The sequence below is a fragment of the Oncorhynchus tshawytscha genome, linkage group LG16, assembly GCF_018296145.1.
Source record: "Oncorhynchus tshawytscha isolate Ot180627B linkage group LG16, Otsh_v2.0, whole genome shotgun sequence".
Classification (NCBI taxonomy): domain Eukaryota; kingdom Metazoa; phylum Chordata; class Actinopteri; order Salmoniformes; family Salmonidae; genus Oncorhynchus; species Oncorhynchus tshawytscha.
Genome location: NC_056444.1, coordinates 80,049,688 through 80,058,191, shown reverse-complemented (window position 1 = coordinate 80,058,191; position 8,504 = coordinate 80,049,688). Strand labels below are relative to the sequence as shown.

General features: G+C 40.5%; 1 long non-coding RNA gene across 3 annotated transcripts; it reads left to right on the top strand.

The window, feature by feature from the left end:
• The first annotated feature begins 781 nt into the window (after window positions 1-781).
• LOC121839648 lies at window positions 782-6,717 on the top strand. Of its 3 annotated transcripts, none has more exons than XR_006079138.1 (2): window positions 782-1,024; window positions 4,206-6,717. It is a non-coding gene; the product is annotated as an uncharacterized LOC121839648 (long non-coding RNA). The 3 variants fall into 3 exon arrangements; XR_006079140.1 differs by having other exon boundaries at window positions 3,052-6,717; XR_006079139.1 differs by having other exon boundaries at window positions 3,035-6,717.
• The last annotated feature ends 1,787 nt before the right edge of the window (window positions 6,718-8,504 follow it).

The following is an 8,504-nucleotide window of genomic DNA, read 5'->3' as shown; positions in this document are numbered from 1 at the left end:
CTGTGTGCTAGTGTGTCTGTGTGCTAGTGTGTCTGTGTGCTAGTGTGTCTGTGTGCTAGTGTGTCTGTGCTAGTGTGTCTGTGTGCTAGTGTGTCTGTGTGCTCTTGTGCTAGTGTGTCTGTGCTGTGTTCTGTGCTAGTGTGTCTGTGTGCTAGTGTGTCTGTGTGCTAGTGTGTCTGTGTGCTAGTGTGTCTGTGCTAGTGTGTCTGTGTGCTAGTGTGTCTGTGTGTAGTGTGTCTGTGTGCTAGTGTGTCTGTGTGCTAGTGTGTCTGTGTGCTAGTGTGTCTGTGTGCTAGTGTGTCTGTGTGCTAGTGTGTCTGTGTGCTAGTGTGTCTGTGTGCTAGTGTGTCTGTGTGCTAGTGTGTCTGTGTGCTAGTGTGTCTGTGTGCTAGTGTGTCTGTGCTAGTGTGTCTGTGTGTGTCTGTGTTAGTCTAGTGTGTCTGTGTGCTAGTGTGTCTGTGTGCTAGTGTGTCTGTGTGCTAGTGTGTCTGTGTGCTAGTGTGTCTGTGTGCTAGTGTGTCTGTGTGCTAGTGTGTCTGTGTGCTAGTGTGTCTGTGTGCTAGTGTGTCTGTGTGCTAGTGTGTCTGTGCTAGTGTGTCTGTGCTAGTGTGTCTGTGTGTTAGTGTGTGTCTCTTAGTGCGTCTGTGTTAGTCTGTGTGCTAGTGTCTGTGTGTTTGTGTGTTAAGAGTGTGTTAGTGTGTCTGTGTTAGTCTGTGTGTTAGAGTGTGTGTCTCTTAGTGCGTCTGTGTTAGTCTGTGTGCTAGTGTCTGTGTGTTTGTGTGTTAAGAGTGTGTTAGTGTGTCTGTGTTAGTGCGTCTGCGTTAGTGTGTCTGTGTGTTAGTGTGTCTGTGTGTTAGTGTTAATGTGTGTTAGTGTTAATGTGTGTGTGTGTGTGTGTCACCTCACAGTCCCCTCTGTTCCATGAGATGCTGTTTATTCTGTTTCTTTTAAAGGTAATTCTTCTGTTTGCTGAGTAACTGGAAATGGAAGGGAGTTCCATGGGACCACGGCTCTGTGTAATACTGTGAGTTGCCATGAATGAGTTCTTTAACCTCTACCACTAGCCTATCCCCCCTTGTCACTTCCCTCCCTCTACTCTGTAGTCAGGAGGCAGCATCTGCAGGCCTGAAGGCCTGGTACTTTACAAAGTCAGAATATTAAGAAAAAAATATTAATTTTAGAGAAAATTATTTAAAAAAAAACCATATATATATATATTGTTACCCAGAAGCCTAGTGACCCAGAAGTATAGTTTTGAAGTGGGTGAAATATAATTTTCTAGCTTTTTTCCAATGTGACTGAACATGCTGGGTTGTCTCTCCCGTGAGTGTAAAAGTCTGAAGCAGCTACCCAGAAACACCCCCTGTCTGTCATCATCATCATCATCGTCATCGTCGGGGGGGGGTGGAGATTAGTGAAGAACTAAAGTGATACTGCCCCACGGACATTACCCTCCTCTAATATAGGCTACAACCACACAACAAAATATCTGTCTTGAAAAAGTGCTCTTAAAAAAAAAACTGGAATAACTGATTACTGTTCAGACTCATCAGTTGTGCAGAAAGTAAAATAAAAGTGAAAACAGAGAGTTGATTTTAACGTTGATAACCAAACACAGCGACCACCGGTGCCCACATATTTAATGAAAAGCAGATGTGAAAATAGGTGAGTCAGTAGAAAACATGCCAAGTCATGCATGTTTTGTGTTGTTCCTCAAGAGCAGCACTTTTATTTAGCAGAAGTGTCTTTACCTTTAGGAATCTCTTTGGCTAACCACCGTGACCTGCTCAACCAGGGCCAGGCCAGTGAGGATATACCCCTCCTATAAAAGCTGCTCTTGAAAACAGGTCATTATTTGACTCATGAGGATTTTTCATTCCTTCAACTGTCATTCTTCCAGCATTGGTTTTTAACAAGTTAATATGTCACATCCTTTGCCCACCTTTCATATATTAACGATTTTTATTTTTATGAAAACAAATATATATACAGTCTGTTAAATACATGGTAATAATAACCCTGACATATGTGAATAGAGAACAAAAATAACAACGACGACAGTTAAGGAAAACGTGTAAAAGAATGTTATTTGCAGTGTATTAAATATCTCGTCAAAAATGAACATTAGAATTGCTTTTATGTCAGTAAGGTGTATTTAGGTGTGTTAAAACAAAGTGTTTTTTAATGTGGCAGGTTTACATGTGTCTGTATCTGGCATTTTATTGATAAGAAATGGGATGTATTTAGCTTTGCCCTTGTAGCTTTTCTCCTCTGGATGTATCGTTTATCTGTTCATGTACTACTAAAACAAAAACCTGGATTGTTGACTTTGACAAATGTGTAGTTAGTAGGCTGTTAGTGGCACAATAATCCAGTAGGATTTTACATAGACGTCTTTGATCGTCTCGTACGACTTTAAAAAAAAAAGAATGACTGACGTCGATAGTCTATTTTCTCAGTTTGAAACACAGCCTGATTAAGAGGTCTGGTTTTAAGATGCCTTTTTCATATACACTAGCCTGTTGAAAACTTGCGCCAAAAGTTGTAAAACTATAATACGTGCTCTGTATCACGTAAGTGATATTTGTATGATGGAAAATATGAATAATATCCTGTCTTTGGCCAACAAATGAATGATATGTTTCACTTTCCTACAGACGTCCTGATTGATAGATCGAGAGATAGGCTTTGGAACACCCAGCACGTGGGGTATATAAAGTCCAAGTCAAAAGAATGTCAAAGTGCATCTTGAGCGTACAAGGACTGATATTAACAGTATTCATATATTATCCTCTTGGTTTGCAACTTTCTCAACTCTCTTGACTTTGTCTGTTTGAGTACTCAGCCCAGTCCATATGCAACTATTAGTAAACAAGTAGTTTCAAGTAGATGCCAAGTATAAAGAAAAGAAAACAAATTGCTGCTTTTAGCTACAGTTGCTGGGAACAGAGAACATTTCAACATTGCAAGATGTAAACATGCACAGTGGTACAGATTTGAACTGTTTCCTTTCCTGTCTGTACTCCTCACTCAGCTGCTTCCTGGTTTCAGGAGGAAAGGGTCTTAAAGAAATACACAATATCCAGAACAAACAAGTCACCAGCCTGCTCTTTGACATTCAAAGCATGGGACAACTGACTAGGATATTTCTTAGTCCTTTTTTGTTGTTGTTATATGATATGTTATTTTCTGTTTGTTAAAACAGGACCTTGAAACAACACAACACATCACCTCATTTTATTTTTTGATTTTTTTTCTTCCCAAAACCTGGGGAGAGGAAACAAAATCTTGCACAATAGCTCATTAAAATAAATATTTTATTATTTCATTTTAATCATGGTAGAATTGTTATTCAAATTGACCAACCGATCAGAGCCTACTATTGCCTCTTCAGTCAGCTAATTAGACTGACCTATAAAAGTAGTTGACAAATATGCGAAAATAAATCCAACTTAAAAGAAACATGTGTTTGGTTGTGACATAGCGCCACTACCAACCAATACTTGTGAAGTAATACGTTCAGGCATGAATCCCCAAAGTTCATGTTGACACTTCCAATAGGCTGGGAAATGATCTAAATTAGGAACATTTAATGATTGATCGTGAAGAAATGTGGTTCGCATCTTTGAAAGAATTTGCCTCTTTCTTATAGTGGTAATTCAATATAAATATTTATATAATTGTTTAAAAGCTATGCTTAAAACATATATATTTTTTGTGTACATCAAGTTTACATTTTGAAAGACCATGGCTATATCCAATTCCAGACAAAATTGTAGCACTCAAATTTAGCATTTATCTTTTTATTCATTGATTGAGCATTTATTGATAAAAAAAGAAATGTCACTTGGCATTGAGTTTGTCCTCCCTGGGTTTCTGTGAGCTAATCTGAATTCTAGCACTTTCAATCTTTAAAAAAAAAAAAGTTTTTTTTCTTTTAAAATTTCAGCTTATATGTTCCTATGTTTATAATTTTGTATTTGATCCTGTGTATGTATGTATGTGCCATTAGTTTGATGTGTAGATTTGATCAATATTTGTCTATTTTTCTCCTCCAAAAGAAACAGTATTTTTTAATAGACTTTTCACTAATACCTTCTTTCATGTGCCCCCCCCCACAATTGTATATAATTAACACAACAACAACAACAAAATATTCTACAACCAAGTATTTGTAACAGATTTGTAATCTAATTGCCTTTCAGAGAGCTTGGTGAGCATGACACATCATCGTCCCTAGGACGTCACATCCACGATCTGGAATAGAGAAACTACCAGATTGACCTCTTCTTCAAGGTCAAAAAGACTAGGTCCTGTTTTTTCCCCACATAGTTCCATTTAACAGCACATTATCTGGGGAACCCAGTTTTTAAAGCACTTTTATTTTGCAACCATAACAACTGTCTGAAGTGTGACAAATAAAGGTGAAATAATACAAACTAATTACGGAAAAGGACTGTACTGTTGCCTAGTAACTACAGAATACATGTTGTCTCTAGACAGGAAAAGGACTGTACTGCTGCCTAGTAACTACAGAATACATGTTGTCTCTAGACTGGAAAAGAGCTGTACTGCTGCCTAGTAACTACAGAGTACATGTTGTCTCTAGACTGGAAAAGGACTGTACTGCTGCCTAGTAACTACAGAGTACATGTTGTCTCTAGACAGGAAAAGGACTGTACTGCTGCCTAGTAACTACAGAGTACATGTTGTCTCTAGACAGGAAAAGGACTGTACTGCTGCCTAGTAACTACAGAGTACATGTTGTCTCTAGACAGGAAAAGGACTGTACTGCTGCCTAGTAACTACAGAATACATGTTGTCTCTAGACAGGAAAAGGACTGTACTGTTGCCTAGTAACTACAGAATACATGTTATCTCTAGACAGGAAAAGGACTATACTGTTGCCTAGTAACTACAGAATACATGTTGTCTCTAGACAGGAAAAGGACTGTACTGCTGCCTAGTAGCTACAGAGTACATGTTGTCTCTAGACAGGAAAAGGACTGTACTGCTGCCTAGTAGCTACAGAGTACATGTTGTCTCTAGACAGGAAAAGGACTGTACTGCTGCCTAGTAGCTACAGAGTACATGTTGTCTCTAGACAGGAAAAGGACTGTACTGCTGCCAGGCTGTGCCAAGACAGGGCTACAGAGAAGGCAGGTCTCCATCTGTCCCAGTTTACAGTAGACCTCACCCCACACATGAGTTTACAGTAGACCTCACCCCACACATGAGTTTACAGTAGACCTCACCCCACACATGATAGTGTACAGTAGACCTCACCCCACACATGAGTGTACAGTAGACCTCACCCCACACATGAGTTTACAGTAGACCTCACCCCACACATGAGTTTACAGTAGACCTCACCCCACACATGAGTTTACAGTAGACCTCACCCCACACATGAGTTTACAGTAGACCTCACCCCACACATGAGTTTACAGTAGACCTCACCCCACACATGAGTTTACAGTAGACCTCACCCCACACATGAGTTTACAGTAGACCTCACCCCACACATGAGTTTACAGTAGACCTCACCCCACACATGAGTTTACAGTAGACCTCACCCCACACATGAGTTTACAGTAGACCTCACCCCACACATGAGTTTACAGTAGACCTCACCCCACACATGAGTTTACAGTAGACCTCACCCCACACATGAGTTTACAGTAGACCTCACCCCACACATGACAGTTTACAGTAGACCTCACCCCACACATAACAGCAGAGAAGATGGATATGCTAATAATTCATTCGTGGAAGAAAACTAAAACTAAAGTACTTGTTGGGAGGCAGCTGTAAATGCTACATTTTGCACAGCTAGCCTTGGGAAGTGGCCTTTTCAGGAGTATTTCAGTCTCATCTGGATGACATAATCATTTTATCCATCCCACCTGTTTTGGAGAGACAAACTCTGCTAAACCTCTGCTGAGATACTCATGAGAAGGACTACCTCTGACGGTGGTGTTACACCATGATTCAAACCATCAAATAGTTCATTAGCATCGTTAATGGAAAGGTTGTGGAAGTAATATCTCACCTTAAACTTTGACTGAGTGCCGAGTGGATGTTTTCGCTACAGCGCCTTGTTGGTTCATTACCTCGACTGCGCCTACTAGAGATGCATTTGTCTTCACCTTTTCTCTGTACTAGTAGGTGCAAAACACACAATTTAAGGGAATTCTTAAATTTTTTAATTTAAAAAAAGAAATTCTTTCCATTTTTAAGTCAGAACCTGTTTTTGGATTTCATTAATGCTTTCTGTTGTTGTTGTTGTAGTGAGAAACTGGGTACTGTCTGGTGAAGACAAGATTCACATGTAGTTTTACATTTTTGTTTTTTAGCTTAATGTATGTCTTTTCCAAGCTCTTTGTGTATGTCGTGTAGCAACATCTACTTTATGTTTCATACTTTATTACAGCCACCTCTGGGGGGGAAAGGTCATCCTTACACTATTTTATATAGCATGGAGTTTATCAACTACAGGGAGAATTGTATAAAAAATATATATTCTTCAGAGGAAAAACAGCTTTTTTTGTTGTTTCATATCTCACATGCAATCAGTTGCTGCAAAGTGACAGATTTTGTATATTGGTTGATCCAAAGAGATGACATAACAACAAACCTATTTACTGATTGTACAGTACATTGTATCTTTGAACTGTCATGTGTTATGTTATTAAAATACAAACCCACGGTTTCATACTTTGGTTGTAAGTTTGACTCCTTTTTGTCTTCTGAAAGGAGGATGTTTCGAACACAGAAAATTGGAAATGGACTCAACAGACTCATGTTGAAAAAGGCAGTGAACATTCCTAGAGAGCCCTACACTACATTGCTCTACACAGATGATTTGACACACTGGACGTTGCTAAGGGTCTTGTTGCTAGGCCATGGGACAACCGTAATTACAGTATGATGTCATACAGGATGATGCAGCTAACCTATAGCTACACAGACAGCAACACTCACAAATACACTTCCAGGTTTCAGACTGCGCTATACACACAAAAAATAGAAATTCAAATATGCTTTTTAAGATTTTTTGCTGGGCAGCCACAAGGTTGTTAAAATGTATAGGAGGGTAGCGTACTGTGATCCCACAGTGTGTAATCTGATCTCTACCCCTCAAGACCCACAACATACAGAAGACGACAATGTGTAATCTGATCTCTACCCCTCAAGACCCACAACATACAGTAGACGACAATGTGTAATCTGATCTGTACCCCTCAAGACCCACAACATACAGAAGAGGACCATGTGTAATCTGATCTCTACCCCTCAAGACCCACAACATACAGAAGAGGACCATGTGTAATCTGATCCTACCCCTCAAGACCCACAACATACAGAAGAGGACCATGTGTAATCTGATCTCTACCCCTCAAGACCCACAACATACAGAAGAGGACAATGTGTAATCTGATCTCTACCCCTCAAGACCCACAACATACAGAAGAGGACAATGTGTAATCTGATCCCTACCCCTCAGGTTTAATTAGTCATTTGGGATACACAGTCTAATAAAATGCTCCCTTGCAACAACAATAATAATAAATAATGAAAGATAAGAATATGAACATAAAGTAAATGTCTCAGTAGAATAGAATAAATGTTTTAGCTGAATTATAATACAGGAAGCTACAATTTATAGTCTAATATTTACACATGTTTTGGGTAAGGGGGGGATTGGAGGGAAAATGTTTAAATGGTGCAGTATTTAGCAATGATAATAAGAGTCTGGTAGCGAAGTGTGTGTGTGTGAGAGAGAGAGAGTGTGAGTCAGTGCAGGTGGTCAGTTTAAGTGTTCCAGCAGTCTGATGGCTTGTAGATACCAACAGGCTCAGAGACAGTTTCTATCAGACCTCATGCTCCGATAGCATCTACCCGACGATAAGACAAACAGCTCGTGGCTGAGGTGTGTAGGGGCCTTGATGATGCTGCGTGCCTTCCTCAGGCACCGTTTCCAGTAGATGTCCTGGATGGGTTGGAGCACGGTCCCGGTGATGCTACTGGGTCGTCTTCACCACCTGCTGGAGGGCCTTGCGGTCGTGGATGTAGCCATTTCCGTAGCCGGCCGTGATGCAACTGGTCAGGACACTGGAGATGGGGCAGTGGTAGCATTTGAGGACTGAATTTCTTCAGTCGCCTTTAGGAAGTAGAAACGCTGTTGCGCCCTCTTGACAAGAGTGGTGGTGTTATAAGTCCTTTGTGAATTGGACGCTGAGGAACATAAAAACTGCTGACTCTCTCTTCTGCCGTCCCGTGGATCGGGGCATGTTCCCTCCTCTACTTCCTGAAGTCAACAATCAACTCCTTTGTATAGCTGAGGTTGTTCCAGTTCCAGCCAACATCCAGCAACTTCCCACAGCCATTGGAAGAGGAGTGGGGCAACATTCTACAGGCCACAATTAACAGCCTGATCAACTCTATGCGAGGGACATGTCACTCGTGCTGCATGAGGCAAATGGTGGTCACAACAGATACTG